Source organism: Schistocerca piceifrons, chromosome 2, assembly GCF_021461385.2.
Source record: "Schistocerca piceifrons isolate TAMUIC-IGC-003096 chromosome 2, iqSchPice1.1, whole genome shotgun sequence".
Taxonomy (NCBI): Eukaryota; Metazoa; Arthropoda; class Insecta; order Orthoptera; family Acrididae; genus Schistocerca; species Schistocerca piceifrons.
In genome coordinates this window covers 805,432,480-805,449,259 of record NC_060139.1, presented here as the reverse complement: position 1 = coordinate 805,449,259, position 16,780 = coordinate 805,432,480, and positions in this window count along the sequence as shown.

The window sequence follows — 16,780 nt, the reverse complement described above, 5'->3', positions numbered from 1 at the left end:
GCAATCATTTTTGGCAAGAACCATTCCCAAAGGAAGAGGAAAAGAGGTAGGGTTGGAGGACGCAGAAGTGGTACGCAAAGTATCCTCGGCCAAACACCCCAAGGTGGCTTGCAGAGTACAGAAGCAGAGGTAGATGTAGATGTAGTTGGTGCACATGCTTCTGCATTTCTTTGAATACATGAGTTTACATTAACTGTGAGGGCCTCTACATCCTCTGGCACTTACAAACTTTTAGTAAATGTTCACCTACTGATTTTCGTTTCATTATTCCTAATTACTGTTGAAATCAGGAAGCTCATTTGAGATCCTCTAAAATTCAGGTATCACATGTGGCCATCAAGTAAATCTGTCTGCAAAATAAGTGCAGAACAAGTGTTCTAATTTACCGGCAGGGTTGGTCATCTGCGTCTTTGTTATCACTATTATTCAGTCCACCTACCTCAATGGGATTCTAACCTATGTCCCTTCACTCTGTGTTGGCTGATAAGTGCTAGGCAGTGTAAAACAGCATTGGTGAAACCAGCATCTAATACCTACCACACAGAGGCTGTGTAACTCTTGTTGAAAGTCAGTTCCTGAAAGTTCATGATTAAAAAATTGGGCGTTCAGGATCTTCAGTTTACTTGCAGCAAAGCGTTCAACATTAGATTAACTCTGCTTTTCATTCATATTAAAATACATGAAATAGATATCAAGTCTGTATTTAATACAGTAAAATGTTATCATTCAAAGTTCACTGTCTGTATGACAAATATTCACTCAAAAAGCGGCCAAAATTTTAGTAAGTCCGACCTGACTAATCTTCACGTTCTAACAGTCACAGACCCCCAACTATTCATGAGTTAAACATTTGGTCGTTTCAGTGGTCCTATTCGTAAGAGGTGCTTGCCAAAATATTCTGTACAGAGCATGAAACACGCCACACAGAGTTGTTACTATGACCAGAAAGTTCACACACTCATATTTTTCAAACTATTTAAATCAGAAACACCAAACTTTCATTAAAATGTTTGTAACTCCAGTCACTTCAGTCATGATATGTTCAAACTGAAATTAGCTCACTATTTCCTCATCTTACAGAGTATTTTTAAGGAGCAACAGTGCATCGTGTTATCTGCAGACTGGCTACCAAGTGACTCTTCTCGAGGTACTCTTCTATATGCCCACTACTCATTTTGTGCAGGAACAGCTTAATTCTGATTGGCTGTTGATCTAAACGACCAATCAGAAAGTTCCTTCCAGATCATTCTCGTGGCAAATCTTGCCTTTTCCAATCACTAATTCGATAGTAATAAATGTCAGCGAAACTTCAAATTCTTGTATTTTGTTTAATAAAATTAAACAAAGTGCAAAATATTCTTCAAATTGATAAATAAACTTATTCTGCCTCTAACTTCCATTCTGGCTGCTGTTATACAAAAGCAAGCATACATGACATATGTCACCTGAATGATCGCAACATAACTTTCCCACGATTTGTTTGTACAAGGTTTTACGAAAAATGAAACTTTAAATTTTGATGTATGTCCCACATACACTCTCTCAATCATTCTCATGCACTCACAAGGCAAAATATAATCAAATAATAATTTTGACTGAGTTTTGTACTACACAATGCATAGTGACTAAAGTTTTAAAAAGAAAATTCTAAATAATTGATTTTTTTGCACTGATAACATAGGAATGGCTTCAAATGATAATGAAAGTTAATCTGTTATTGTTCCTAACTTGTTTTTTAAAAAATAAGTGTAGGCTTTATGGATTTTAGGTAATTCTCTTTATCTCCAGAATTATAATAAACAAAAATCTGTAATTTTGTCAGCATCATTCCATTAATAACAAAAGGCTATGTACCACATTTGAACAAAATCTGATAATAACTGATATGGATTACTCAGATTTGTAGAGGGTATGAATCTTCATATCAACTGAATACTATGCGGTTCTCATGGCAGGCAGCATCAGCAGTGACTGTCATCTCGTAATAACTTGCTGTGTTACAACTGGTCACAAAAATTTCATTCTCCAGGACAGTTCACAAGTTCTTATAACTTGTTTACTCAGTTTTTTAAAATGAGAAAATAGTTACATGTGTCTGCTGTGTACGGACGCCGGAGGAGCTGGCCACTGTTTGTGAACAGCTGAACGTGTTGATGGTCGCGTTCAGCCATCTTCAGGCTGCTGTATCGGAGTGTAGCAGCAGTGGGGAGTCTGGTGCATTGCATGGTACACCCCAGGTGTTACATGCTTCACCCACTGTCCCTGCTGTCAAGACATCGCGGGTACCGGGCGCAGTTGTGCCACCCTCTACCCAAGGGGAGTGGCGGGTTCAGCGGCGTTCGCGGCGCACGAGGCGGAGGGTCAATGTGGAGGCTGGCCATGTGGCATCGCCTGCTCTGCCTGTGAGTGGACATGTGGCCACTCCTTCAGCAAAGTCCGAGCAGGCACACTGGGGGAGGGGTATATTAGTGATTGGAAGCTCCAACGTTAGGCGGGTGATGGAGCCCCTTAGGGAAATAGCGGGGGGGGGGGGGGGGGGGGGGGGTCTTATCTGAGATGTGGAGGAGGCCCTGCCGGCGGCGTTAGAGAGCACTGGGTGCACCCTTTAACAACTCTACCACAACAAAGGTCAAAATTTAATAATGACTGTGGTGTTGCTCATGCTGCTAAATATTGCATTTTCGGGCAACAACAAAGTTATTATGTGGCAGGTGTCATTAGAGCACAGTTAATAAAGTCATTTCATGTAATAATGAATAAACTAGGCACTCATCTTGTCGTGTTTCCCATGCTGGTCTCATTGTAAAATCATGGCTCAATCATCGAAAATCTAGGTGATGATTCCAAACTCGGATGCAAAGAGACCTAGGTTTTATTCTGCTATATTCAAAAGTTTTAGAGTTGTGTTTCACAAACCATTCTTGAAGATTACACTTTTGGAGGACATTGGTGATGTAAAAAAATAATCAGCACTCCGAATTTAAGTTACACTTCCTTTTTATTGCTTTTATTGCAATATCACGTGACCCACAAAACATTACTTCACAATACAAAACATACTTGAAAACATCTTCACCACTGTTAAAGTTCACATTTTATAAGCTGACTACAATATGCATCTTTCCAACATGACGTCCAAGACTTGACTTTTTCGAGGTCCGACTCTCTAACAACTAACTAATAATCACTTACGCACCCAAAAAACAGAGTTACAAGTACGACAAAGATCATAGTGACAAAAGAAAGAATATACATAAGAATAATACCATTGCAACAAAACATATTGAGGTATCAAAGTACCTCTACATTAATGAAATCAAATCTGAATGTTGTCTCAGAAATATGTTAACTACTTTACAGAAACACAGTAGAATATTGCTGGTAGCGAGACGTTCAGGTGAGCTGCCTTAATGGTTACGTAATTCAAGTACCATTACAACCTGACTGCAAATTGTTGCTCATGTTGGCACCAATGATTCCTGCCATCTGGGTACAGAGGTCATCCTCAGTTCATACAGGCAGTTGGGGGAGTTGGTGAAGGCGGAAAGACTCGCTCGTGGGGTGGAATCTGAGGTAACTATTTGTAGTATCGTTCCCAGAACTGATCGTGGTCCTCTGGTTTGGAGCCAGGTGGAAGGCTTAAACCAGAGGCTCAGACAATTCTGCGGAGATCTGGGGTGCAAATTTCTCGACCTCCGCTATCGGGTGGAGAAATATAGGGTCCCCCTGAATAGGTCAGGTGTGCACTACATGCAGGAAGTGGCTACAAGGGTAGCGGAGTACGTGTGGAGTGCACATGTGGGTTTTTTAGGTTAGAGAATTCCCTCCCTAGGCCCGACAAGACGCCTCCTGAGATGCGGCAAGGTAGGAGTAGGCAAAATGCAACAGGGAATAACAATATTAATGTGCTAATAGTAAACTGCAGGAGCATCTATAGAAAGGTCCCAGGACTGCTCTAATTAATAAATGGTCAAAATGCCCACATAGTACTAGCGACAGAAAGTTGGCTGAAACCAGATGTAAACAGTAATGAAATCCTAAACTGAGATTGGAATGCATACCACAGAGACAGGCTGGACACTGAAGGGGGAGGCATGTTTATAGCGTTAAGAAGTGCAATAGTATCGAAGGAAATGGAAGAAGATCTGAAATGTGAAACAATTTGGGTGAAGGTCACGGTTAAAGCAGGCTCATACATGGTAATTGGATGTCTCTATAGGCCTCTGACTCAGCAGCTGTTGTTGCTGAGCACCAGCACCTGAAGGATAATTTGGAAAATATTTCGAGTAGATATCCCCACCATGTAATACTTCTTGGTGGAGATTTTAATATGCCAGATATAGACTGGGAGACTCAAACATCCATAATTGGTGGCAGGGACAAAGAATGCAGTGAAATTTTGTAAAGTGCTTTATCTGAAAACTACCTTGAGCAGTTAAACAGAGAACCGACTCATGGTGATAACATATTAGAGCTTCTGGTGACAAACAGATCCAAACTATTTGAAGCAGTTAATGCAGAACAGCATTGATGATTTCAGCCATAAATAGAAATATTAAAAAAGGTAGGAAGATTTTTCTGTTTAGGAAAAGTGACAAAAAGCAGATTCCAGAGTACCTGACGGCTCAACACAAAAGTTTTGTTGGTCGCGTTCAGCCATCTTCAGGCTGCTGTATCAGAGTGTACCGGCAGTGGGGAGTCTGCTGCATTGCATGGTACACCCCAGGTGTTACATGCTTCACCCACTGTCCCTGCTGTCGAGACATTGCGGGCCAGTGGACAAAGTTCAAAACCATCGTACAATATGCGTTAGATGAGTAAGTGGCAAGCAAGGTCGTAAGAGATGGAATAGATCCACCATGGTACAACAACCAAATTAGAAAACTGCTGCGGAAGCAAAGGGAACTTCACAGCAAACATAAACATAGCCAAAGCCTTGCAGACAAACAAAAATTACGCGAAGCAAAATATAGTGTAAGGAAGGCTATGCGAGAGGCATTCAATGAATTCAAAAGTAAAGTTCTATGTACTGACTTGGCAGTAAATCCTAAGAAATTTTGGTCTTATATCAAAGTGGTAGGTTGATCAAAACAAAACGTCCAGACACTCTGTGACCAAAATGGTACTGAAACAGAGGATGACAGACTAAAGGCCGAAATACTAAAGGTCTTTTTCCAAAGCTGTTTCACAGAGGAAGACTGCACTGTAGTTCCTTTTCTAGATTGTTGCACAGATGACAAAATGGTAGATATCGAAATAGATGACAGATGGATAGAGAAACAATTAAAATTGCTCAAAAGAGGAAAGGCCACTGGACCTGATGGGATACCAGTTCGATTTTACACAGAGTACACGAAGGAACTTGCCCCCCTTCTCGCAGCGGTCTGCCATAGATCTCGAGAAGAGCATAGCATTCCAAAGGATTGGAAAAGGGCACAGGTTATCCCCATTTTCAAGAAGGGACGTCGAACTGATGTGCAGAACTATAGACCTATATCTCTAACGTCGATCAGTTGTAGAATTTTGGAACACATATTATGTTCAAGTATAATGACTTTTCTTGAGACTAGAAATCTACTCAGTAGGAATCAGCATAGATTTTGAAATAGACGATCATGTGAACCCCAGCTCGTTGTATTCGTCCATGAGACTCAGAGGGCCATAGACACCGTTTCCCACATAGATTCCGTGTTTCTTGACTTGCACAAGGCATTCGATACAGTTCCCCACAGTCGTTTAAGGAACAAAGTAAGAGTATATGGACTATCAGACCAATTGTGTGATTGGATTGAAGAGTTCCTAGATAACAGAACACAGCATGTCATTCTCAATGGAGAGAAGTCTTCTGAAGTAAGAGTGATTCCAGGTGTGCCGCAGGGGAGTGTCATAGGACCGTTGCTATTCACAATATACATAAATGACCTTGTGGATGACATTGGAAGTTCACTGAGGCTTTTTGCGGATGATGCTGTGGTATATCAAGAGGTTGTAACAATGGAAAATTTTACTGAATTGCAGGAGGATCCGCAGCATATTGACGCATGGTGCAGGGAATGGCAATTGAATCTCAATGTAGACAAGCATAATGTACTGCGAATACTTAGAGAGAAAGACCATTTACCATTTAGCTACAATATAGCAGGTCACAACTGGAAGCAGTTAATTCCATAAATTATCTGGGAGTAGGCATTAGGATTGACTTAAAATGGAAGAACCATATAAAATTAATCATCGGTAAAGCAGATGCCAGACTGAGATTCATGGGAAGAACCCTAAGAAAATGCAATCTGAAAACAAAGGAAGTAGGATACAGTACACTTGTTCACCCACTGCTTGAATACTGCTCAGCAGTGTGGGATCCGTACCAGATACGGGTGATAGAAGAGATAGAGAAGATCCAATGGAGAGCAGCGTGCTTCATTCCTGGATCATTTAGTGATCGTGAAAGCATTACGGAGATGATAGATGAACTCCAGTGGAAGACTCTGCAGGAGTGACGCTCAGTAACTCAGTATGGGCTTTTGTTGAAGTTTCGAGAACATACCTTCACCCAGGAGTCAAGCAGTATACTGCTCCCTCCTACGTATGTCTCACGAAGAGACCATGAGGACAAAATCAGAGAGATTAGAGCCCACACAGAGGCATACCAACAATCCTTCTTTCCACGAACAATACGAGACTGCAATAGAAGGGAGAACCGATAGAGGTACTCGAGGTACCCTCCACCACACACCGTCAGGTGGCTTGTGGAGTATGGATGTAGATGTAAATGTAGATATGCACATCCGTATAACATATTGGCCACATCCTTCATGCAGATGCCATATTAGGAGTGTAACTTCCTTTCTTGATACATGAAATTCAGTAATTTTGTGTAACACTTGTCACTTTCTGAAACAATAATTCATTAACTGTTGCAAAAAAACTTATCTGTCTTTTTCAAAACCTCTAGTGTTATTTTGTATGTCAGATAATAGCCTATTGAAATGAGACTATTTACTGATTTGGTTCTTGAAGATAGTTGCAAGCTCCCTTACTCTTATGACATGATTACTCTGTTACATAATATACAACCTAAAAATGGCCCCTGGGTCTTTTGGCCTACAGTTGTTTTACTTTCCTGTATGAAAATGTGACAGCACATCTGGCACTACATTTATAAAATCATTAAATATACTTAATTTCTGTTGGAACCCTTCAATGAACAGAACCCATCAGATAACATTGCTAATAACAATCTGTTACCTATCGAAAAGGAGACTGCTTTGTGGTCACTATAAATTATAATTTCCAAATTTATGCAGTCTCCAAAAAATCAAAAGTAATCACTTCTCTGTCATCACATAATTTATGTCCTACTCATTCAAAATTATAGTTGGCTGAAGCCTTTTCAATTGCCTGAAATGTTTGCGACTGGCCTTCGTCCCATTCTCAATGTGATCTTTGTTTCAACAGGATGATTTCTAGGATAATTCATTACTTGTCCCTTCAAAAACTTATATAATTATTGACCAGTCATAAAAAGGAACATAACTGTCTAACATCTTAAGTTTCCCAGCATTCCTTAACATTTCACATTTTCTCTAGATATGATTGTATCATGAGCACCTCAACTAAATGTGGATACCTCAAGTAAACTGTCCAAAAATTGATATGTTTGTGGGCAAAATCGACTTTGATACCTAGATAGTAATGCTCTTTTCATGTAATTAGGTTAGCATTCTTGGTGACAAGGAAAAAGGGAAATACATTGTCAATTCTTATAGTAGAACATATGTTGTGGCCTATCTTATGAATATGCATACAGAAATATTTGGTCCAAATGAAAAATTCTTAAATTCATAAGTTTTTCTTCCAAATAAAAAAAAGCTGTATACTAGTGAATTTCCTCAGCTATAGTACCTTTCAATATCCTGTCTTATAACCACTGGGGTTGTAATATATCTCTGTCCCAGTTACAAGCAACCCAATTATAATATTTCATACTGGTGAGCAACCACAATTGTAACATATTCCTTCCCAAGTAGTCGCAGCCACAAAATTCCACATTAAATATTGTAAGTGCATTTTTGGTGACACTCTTTGCTAATATTAAATCAAACAATGGAAACTGCAGGTTGGAAAATCAATAATGTAAGGAAAAGACACATTGCTACTCACCATAAAGATGACACATTGGCTTGCAGACACTCACAAAAAGAAGTCACTTACACATTAGCATTCCGCCAAAGTTCTTGTCAGCAAAGGAAACATGTGGATATTCATTCACACAAGCAAGCACGCCTTATGCACATGACTGCCATCTCCATCAGTTTGGATCAGAATGCAACTGTCATGTAGAACAGAAGCAGTAATTTAGAGAGGGCAGGGAAGGGGAAGGGATAGCAGGGTACTGGTGGGTAGAGAGAAGAGTGCTGTCTGGCAGAGCATTGAGGGACCTGACTGTCAAAAGGTCCAGTCTCAGGAGGCTGAGGAACAGGGAGGTGGGTAGTGGGGAAACAGGGATTGAGAAAGAAGAGAAGTAGGAAATGGGATAGATGAGCAGGTACACTGGCAGAGAGCAGCACACAAAGAAGGTGAGAGATGAGAATAGGGGGGAGGTGATAGGTAGAGGGGCTGGAAACTGTTGGGTGGGTGGTGGAGGGCAATAATTTACCTTACATTGAGGTTCATAGAGTTTTGAGATTGGAGAATGTGTTGTAAGGACAACTTCCATCAGTACAGTTAAGAAAAGTTGGTGGTGGAGGGGAGGATGGCATATGTAGTGAAGCAGCCATTGAACTCAAGCTTGCTGTGTTAAGCTGCATGTTGTGCCATAGTTTGGCAGTGGCACTGTCGTTATGAATCACAGTGACTACCTGGTGGAAGGCCTCAGCCAATTATCTGACCCCTCCACCTATAAACTCTGCCAGAGTGAGCCCATCCCAGTAGTCCAACATAACCTCTAATCCCTGCTTAAAACCTTAGACCCTTCACACGATCTACTCCCTGAATCCATTTCCCTCCTCACCCCTACAACATCCTGGACACCGACCCTCTACATGCTCCCCAAGATACACATGCCCAACAGTCCAGAAACCCCAATGTTTTTGGTCATTGTGCCCCCACTGAACGAATTTTGGTCCTCATTAACCAACACCTCCAACCAACTGCTCATGATTTAACCTCCTAAATGAAAGATACTGGCCACTTCCTTCACCTCCTGGATCCCTATTCTCCACTGTTGACACTGCTTTCCTATACACCAACAGTCCTTATCCTTGTGGTTTTACCGCTATTGAACACTACCTCTCCCAACATCCTTCAGACTCCAAGCACATTACTTCATTCCTCATACACCTTACTAACTTTATCCTAACACACAATTACTTCTCAACGGAAGGGAGTCCACATTAAACCCACCAACTATCAGCAATACCTGCATTTTGACAGCTGTCATCCCTTTCACACCAAAAAATCTCTCTCATATAGCCTGACCACCTCTCTACAGTGACAAGAACTCACTTTTAAGTATGCTGAGGATTTCACCAATGCCTTCACAGACAAGTATTATCCCCCGGACCTAGCTCGCAAACAGATCTCCCATGCCATTTACCTCAAACACCCAATCCTCCCACCACCTCCAAAAAGCAGCTACAAAGGAGTGCCTCCTTCATTACCCTGTACGACCCCAGGCTGGAGCAACTGAACCATATCCTCCATCAGGGGTTTGATTACCTAGCATCATGCCTACCCAAGATTCTTCCCATCCCTTGTAAAGTGGTGTTTCTTCACCCACTCAACCTTCAAAACAATATAGGCTGTCCCTATGCCACTCCCAATCACAACCCCTGGCCAAAGGGATCATACTCCTGTTGAAGACCAGGTGCAAGACATGCCCAATCTACCCCCCCCCCCCCCCCCCTCCTGCACTTCCTACTCCAGTCATGCCAACAGCTCATCCACTCCATCATGGAATGGGCCACTGGTGAAAGCAGCCATGGCATATACCTGCTCTGTTTTTTACACTCCTGGAAATTGAAAAAAGAACACATTGACACCGGTGTGTCAGACCCACCATACTTGCTCCGGACACTGCGAGAGGGCTGTACAAGCAATGATCACACGCACGGCACAGCGGACACACCAGGAACCGCGGTGTTGGCCGTCGAATGGCGCTAGCTGCGCAGCATTTGTGCACCGCCGCCATCAGTGTCAGCCAGTTTGCCGTGGCATACGGAGCTCCATCGCAGTCTTTACACTGGTAGCATGCCGCGACAGTGTGGACGTGAACCGTATGTGCAGTTGACGGACTTTGAGCGAGGGCATATAGTGGGCATGCGGGAGGCCGGGTGGACGTACCGCCGAATTGCTCAACACGTGGGGCGTGAGGTCTCCACAGTACATCGATGTTGTCGCCAGTGGTCGGCGGAAGGTGCACGTGCCCGTCGACCTGGGACCGGACCGCAGCGACGCACGGATGCACGCCAAGACTGTAGGATCCTACGCAGTGCCGTAGGGGACCGCACCGCCACTTCCCAGCAAATTAGGGACACTGTTGCTCCTGGGGTATCGGCGAGGACCATTCGCAACCGTCTCCATGAAGCTGGGCTACGGTCCCACACACCGTTAGGCCATCTTCCGCTCACGCCCCAACATCGTGCAGCCTGCCTCCAGTGGTGTCGCGACAGGCGTGGATGGAGGGACGAATGAAGACGTGTCATCTTCAGCGATGAGAGTCGCTTCTGCCTTGGTGCCAATGATGGTCGTATGCGTGTTTGGTGCCGTGCAGGTGAGCGCCACAATCAGGACTGCATACGACCAAGGCACACAGGGCCAACACCCGGCATCATGATGTGGGGAGCGATCTCCTACACTGGCCGTACACCACTGGTGATCGTTGAGGGGACACTGAATAGTGCACGGTACATCCAAACCGTCATCGAACCCATCATTCTACCATTCCTAGACCGGCAAGGGAACTTGCTGTTCCAACAGGACAATGCACGTCCGCATGTATCCCGTGCCACCCAACGTGCTCTAGAAGGTGTAAGTCAACTACCCTGGCCAGCAAGATCTCCGGATCTGTCCCCCATTGAGCATGTTTGGGACTGGATGAAGCGTCGTCTCACGCGGTCTGCACATCCAGCACGAACACTGGTCCAACTGAGGCGCCAGGTGGAAATGGCATGGCAAGCCGTTCCACAGGACTACATCCAGCATCTCTACGATCGTCTTCATGGGAGAATAGCAGCCTGCATTGCTGCGAAAGGTGGATATACACTGTACTAGTGCCAACATTGTGCATGCTCTGTTGCCTGTGTCTATGTGCCTGTGGTTCTGTCAGTGTGATCATGTGATGTATCTGACCCCAGGAATGTGTCAATAAAGTTTCCCCTTCCTGGGACAATGAATTCACAGTGTTCTTATTTCAATTTCCAGGAGTGTATATTGGTACGGCTATCAACTAGCTGTCCACCAGAATGAACAGCCACTGCTAAACTGTGGCCAAGAGCAAAGTAGACCACCCTGTGGCAAAACATACAACTGACCATAACGCGCTTCATTCCAATGGCTACTACACTACCCAAGCTGTCTGGATCCTCCCCTCCACCACCAGATTTTCTGAACTACACTGATGGGACTTATCCAAACAACACATTCTCTGTGCCAAAAATTTTCCTGGATTCCAGCTATGGTAATCTGCTGTTCTGCACCCTCCACCCAATGGTTTCCACCCCCTCTGTCCTATCACTTCCTCCCTTTTCTCATCTCCTACCCTCTTTGTGTGCCACCCATCTTTCTCTTTCCCAACTCCTCTCCTTTCTTGCACCCTATTTCACCCCTCCCCACCTCTCTGGCACACAGCCTCCTGGTTGCACCTATTGGCCTATTGGCAGCCTAGTCCCTACACACTCCACCAGACAGTGCTATTGTCTGCCCCCATCTGTACCCTATTATCATTTCCCATTCCCCATGCCCTCCAGATAGCTGTTACTGTTTTACACGACAGTTGCATTTTGTTCTGAGCTGCCAAAGATGGCAGCTATGTGTGAATAAGGTGTGCTTGCCTGTATGAGTGAATGTGTGTGTGCTTCTTTTGCTGCTGAAGGCTTTGGCAGAATGCTAATGTGTAAGTGGCTTTTTATTGCACCTGTCTCCAACTCAACATATCACGAGTCATCTTTACAATGAGTACCAATCTCTCTTTTCCTTTCATTGCCAATGTTGCACCACATAATTATAACTGGGAAGAAATAATTACAATAACACCATAACCATTTACACAAAGTTCCATTTTTTATGGTACACCATGAACTGCTTTTCATACAATATTCACACAGTTTGGTTCTGTATGTCCGCCACTCGTGGTCTTGCGGTAGCGTTCTTGCTTCCTGAGCACGGGGTCCTGGGTTTGATCCTGGCAGTGTCAGGGATTTTCACCTGCCATGAAATGACTGAGTGTTGTTGTGTCATCTTCAATATCATCATTCATCCCCATTATGGTCAGAGGAAGGCAATAGCAAATCACCTCCATTAGGACCAAATATGGCAGTGTGGGTCTTCTGCATGTCTCCCCTATGCTCTGTCAAGCAGCATGGGGCTTCATTTCCATTAGTTCTGTATGGTACATCATGAAACATTTGTCCATATGAAAGGCAATTTCTCCATATGTTGGAATCAAAACAGATTTCCTGATTATCCCCTTGATCATAATAAACTTTACACTTTCTACAGGGAGCAGTTTTCTTCTGAGTCAGCCTTATTTTCGCTGGAAAACGTCCTCAGCTCCTGGCTTTTTGCAACAGAGGTTAGATACTCTTGTACTAGAGTTAAAAAAATGCATTGTTAGAAATTCATTTAGACTTGGGAGTTCCTTAGGATTTTGTCTCAGATTTCACAGTGCAAGTACTAGTTTTATGACAATTAGCTCTATTGTCTAAGTCTGAATAAATCACCTTTGAATAGTTTGAGCATACCTCGCTGTTGCATTGGCACACATTTCTTGCATCACCATGCTTTGCTGCATACTTCCAGTTTTCCTTTTGTTTCCAAAATGCCAGTTTTTTCTTCACTTGATGAAGTATCATATATTCTAGTGTCATAGCCTGCACCATTATTCGAAAGACTCAGATTCTGTTACCTGGGTGTCTGATATGTTGTCACTTATGGAACCCATGAATTGAAGACCAAATACTTGAAGCTCAAATGTAGGCAACAATTTCAAAAATGTACAACTAGTGCCATCTAATGGTACAGCTGCAGAACTATTATAGAAAGCAGCATACTACAGATGAGTAGCATGGTGTGTCAACAGCACTATAATGGATTCACTCATCATTGTACACAAATGGGTTAAGAATGACAGAGTGAATAAACCTCACACAACCTAACATCTGAACTGCTGAATAACATTTGAACATCTTAACACATCAAAATTGTGTAATTGTCTAAACCTGCAGTTGACTTGTAACTTATTTACAACCTAACTGGCTGCTCCAGAGCCTTCTAGAAAATACATGTTTTTAATTAGAATAATTTTTTAAATAAAACATAAATTTCAATAAATAGTATACATTTTAAAAACTACTACTTAAGTATTAGAAAAGGATATAACATCTGAAATTGATAGCTCAAATAACACAACAAAAACCATCTGGCAAGTTATAAAAAGGAAGAATGGTAAAAAAAGTAGAGTACAGGACTGACAGAATTAATTCAAGATGGAAATATTGTAAAAAATAATTAGGAAGTTGCTAATATCTTCAATAAACATTTTTTAACAGCTGCTGAAAAAATTGGCTGTGAAGGCTAAGAGAGGATGCAATAGCCCTTCTGCATAAAGGTAACATTGCCAGAGTTTGCCGGATACAGATAACCCCCATAACAATTAGTTAGATCAATAAGACAATCAGAGGGGTGAAGTCAAAAAACTCTTGTGGGGTTAATAATATTTCAACTAAGATGCTTAAATACTGCCATGGCTATATAAATGCAGTCTTGTGTCACATTTTTAATGAATCCCTAAAACAAGGTATTGTTCCATTTAGATTAAAATATGCTTGAGTGAAACCATTTTTCAAGAAAGGTGAAAAAACTGATGTCACAAACTACAGCCCAATATCCCAGCTAACAAGTTTTTCAAAGGTCCTTGAGAAACTGGTATTCAGGAGAGTTGTTAATCACCTGAACAGCCATAACATTCTCAGTCAATGTCAGTTTGGCTTCTGGCAAGGCCTGTCAATTGATGATGCTGTTTTTTGTTTCACCAATCAAATTCTTGAAGCTCTTAACAGAAAAGTGGCACCAGTTGGAATCCTATGTAACCTATTCAATCCTTTTGACTGTGTCAACCATGAAATTCTACTAAATGAAGGAGACTACTATGGTTTAATTGTAATAATGGGGACATGGATTAAATCCTACTTTACAGATAGGAAACAAAGGGTGATAATTACGGACAGTAATGGAATCCCAGCTTTATCCAAGTGGGGCCCAGTCAACATTGGCGTACCTCAAGCCTCGGTATTGGGACCCTTTCTGTTACTTATATTTATAAATGACCTTCCACACTGCACCACATCAGTGAGCAAGTTCACCCTATTCACTGGCAATACAGGGAACAACCGGGAAACATCTGTGAACAATGTATTTGATGACATTCTGAAATGTTTAACTGTAATGGACCCTTTGCCTTACACATAATTGCATCAACCACACATAAGGACGCCATAAGAGCTGCTTATTTCAGATATTTCCATGAACTTTTGTCTCATGGAATCATCTTTTGGGGCAACCAGTCCTTGTCAAAAAAGTTTTTATTGCTTAGAAGAGAGCTATACCCATCATGAGTGGTGTGCAACCAAGGCACTCATGCAGGAATGTGTTTAGGAAACTATAGGTATTTACAATGATATCTCACTAAATATTCTCCCTTGTGTGTTTCATTAACAAAAACCACTCTCTCTTCAAAACCAATAGTGAATATCATGGTAACAACACAAGGTCAAAAGAAGACTTCCATAGCAACCACTCAAACAATACCCTTGTACAGAAAGGAGTAAATTATACAGGCATCAAAATTTCTCCAGTATCATCAAAAGTCTGGCTCCTGAAACACCAAAGTTCAAGAGCAAACTGAAGGAATAACTAACACAAAAGTCATTCTATTCAATTAGTGAATTTTTTAGTGCATAGGTGCAAGTTTTTATTATACAACTGAGTTAGCCATTCAGTGTAAGCATAAGTGTAAACTATTTGTTGCTGTAGTGTTATCTTGTTGCTCAAATACTTTGATATTGTTAATTTGAATGTGTACACATAAGTATTATTTCTGATGCATGCAATATGTTTTTATTTCTTCTAGTGCTCCATGTTGTTACTATGAGTCCTGTAATGAATTGACCATATTGTGTTCTGCCGTATTATTAACATAGTAAAAATACTGACTCGTTCCATATCCTTGCAACTCCATTCCTATCAGGATCAACAGATCTCACAATAAAATAAATAACAAATTTTTTTGGTATTTAAATTAAAATTCAAATTTTATTCAAAGTTTCACACATTCAAAAGTTTTTTCTGTAAACTGTTTTACCCATTGCCGTGTATGACAACTGATCGAATTAACTTTTGCCTATGCAGAAATATACATAACCTCTATTTTGTTTGTGTTGTCATTTTGGGATTTTTTTCTTTAACTAAATGTTTTCAATGAAATTAATTAGGTAACATGTACCTAAGCCCTGTAATAAATTTCAGTCCAAATCATCTTAAAAATAACTTTTTATAATATCAGAAATTTGCATGTCCCACGTTACATGTTCAGTAGATTTATAATAAAATACAGCAGTTTATCACAAATAGCTAGATCTTCCTTTGTTTAATTCTACCCTTCTTCTTCCTCCCTCCCTCCCTCTGCCCCCCCCCCCCCCCCCCAGCCAACAAAAAAAAGGGAGAGAGCAATCCTTACTGAATACAATGCTAACTTTTTATGTAATCTTCTGTATTTGTGTCATACACGTGTAAGTTCCTATCATGAAATATACCAGAGATCTGGACCAAATACTTCATTATAGGAATTTTGCTTAACACCCCTCCCATACACATACATTCCAAGTTAAGGAATTTAACTTAGGTTAAAATTTGATCTACAGCAATAAGTCTATCTCTATAAATTTCTACGATGTCGGCGAAGATAGACAGCTACTTATCATGAAGAAGACACATCAAGTTGCAGACGGGCTTGATTAAAAGACACTCACATGTAGCTTACACCCACAGCCTTAATCAGTAAGCCAGCCTAGTGGCCGAGCAGTTCTAGGCACTACAGTCTGGAACCGCACAACTGCTGCAGTCGCAGGTTCAAATCCTGCTTCGGGCATAGGTGCTTGTGATGTCCTTAGGTTAGTTAGGTTTAAGTAGTTCTAAGTTCTAGGGGACTGATGACCACAGACCACAGCAGTTAAGTCCCATAGTGCTCAGAGCCATTTAACCTTCATCAGTAAACACACACACACGCACAAACACACACAAGCTAGCACACCTCACACAAACATGACCGCCAATTCCAGCAATTCGGGCAGAATAAAACATCTTGTGGGATGCAAGCAGCAATCTGGCAGGGAAGGGGAAGGGGAAGTGGAAGGGGAAGGGGAATGGGAATGGGAATGGGAAGGGGAAGGGGAAGGGGAAAGGGAAAGGGAAGGGGAAGGGGAAGGGGAAGGGGAAGGGGTAGGGGAAGGGGAAGGGGCAGGTGAAGGGAAAGGGGAACGGATAGTAGTGTACAGGTGGGGAGAGA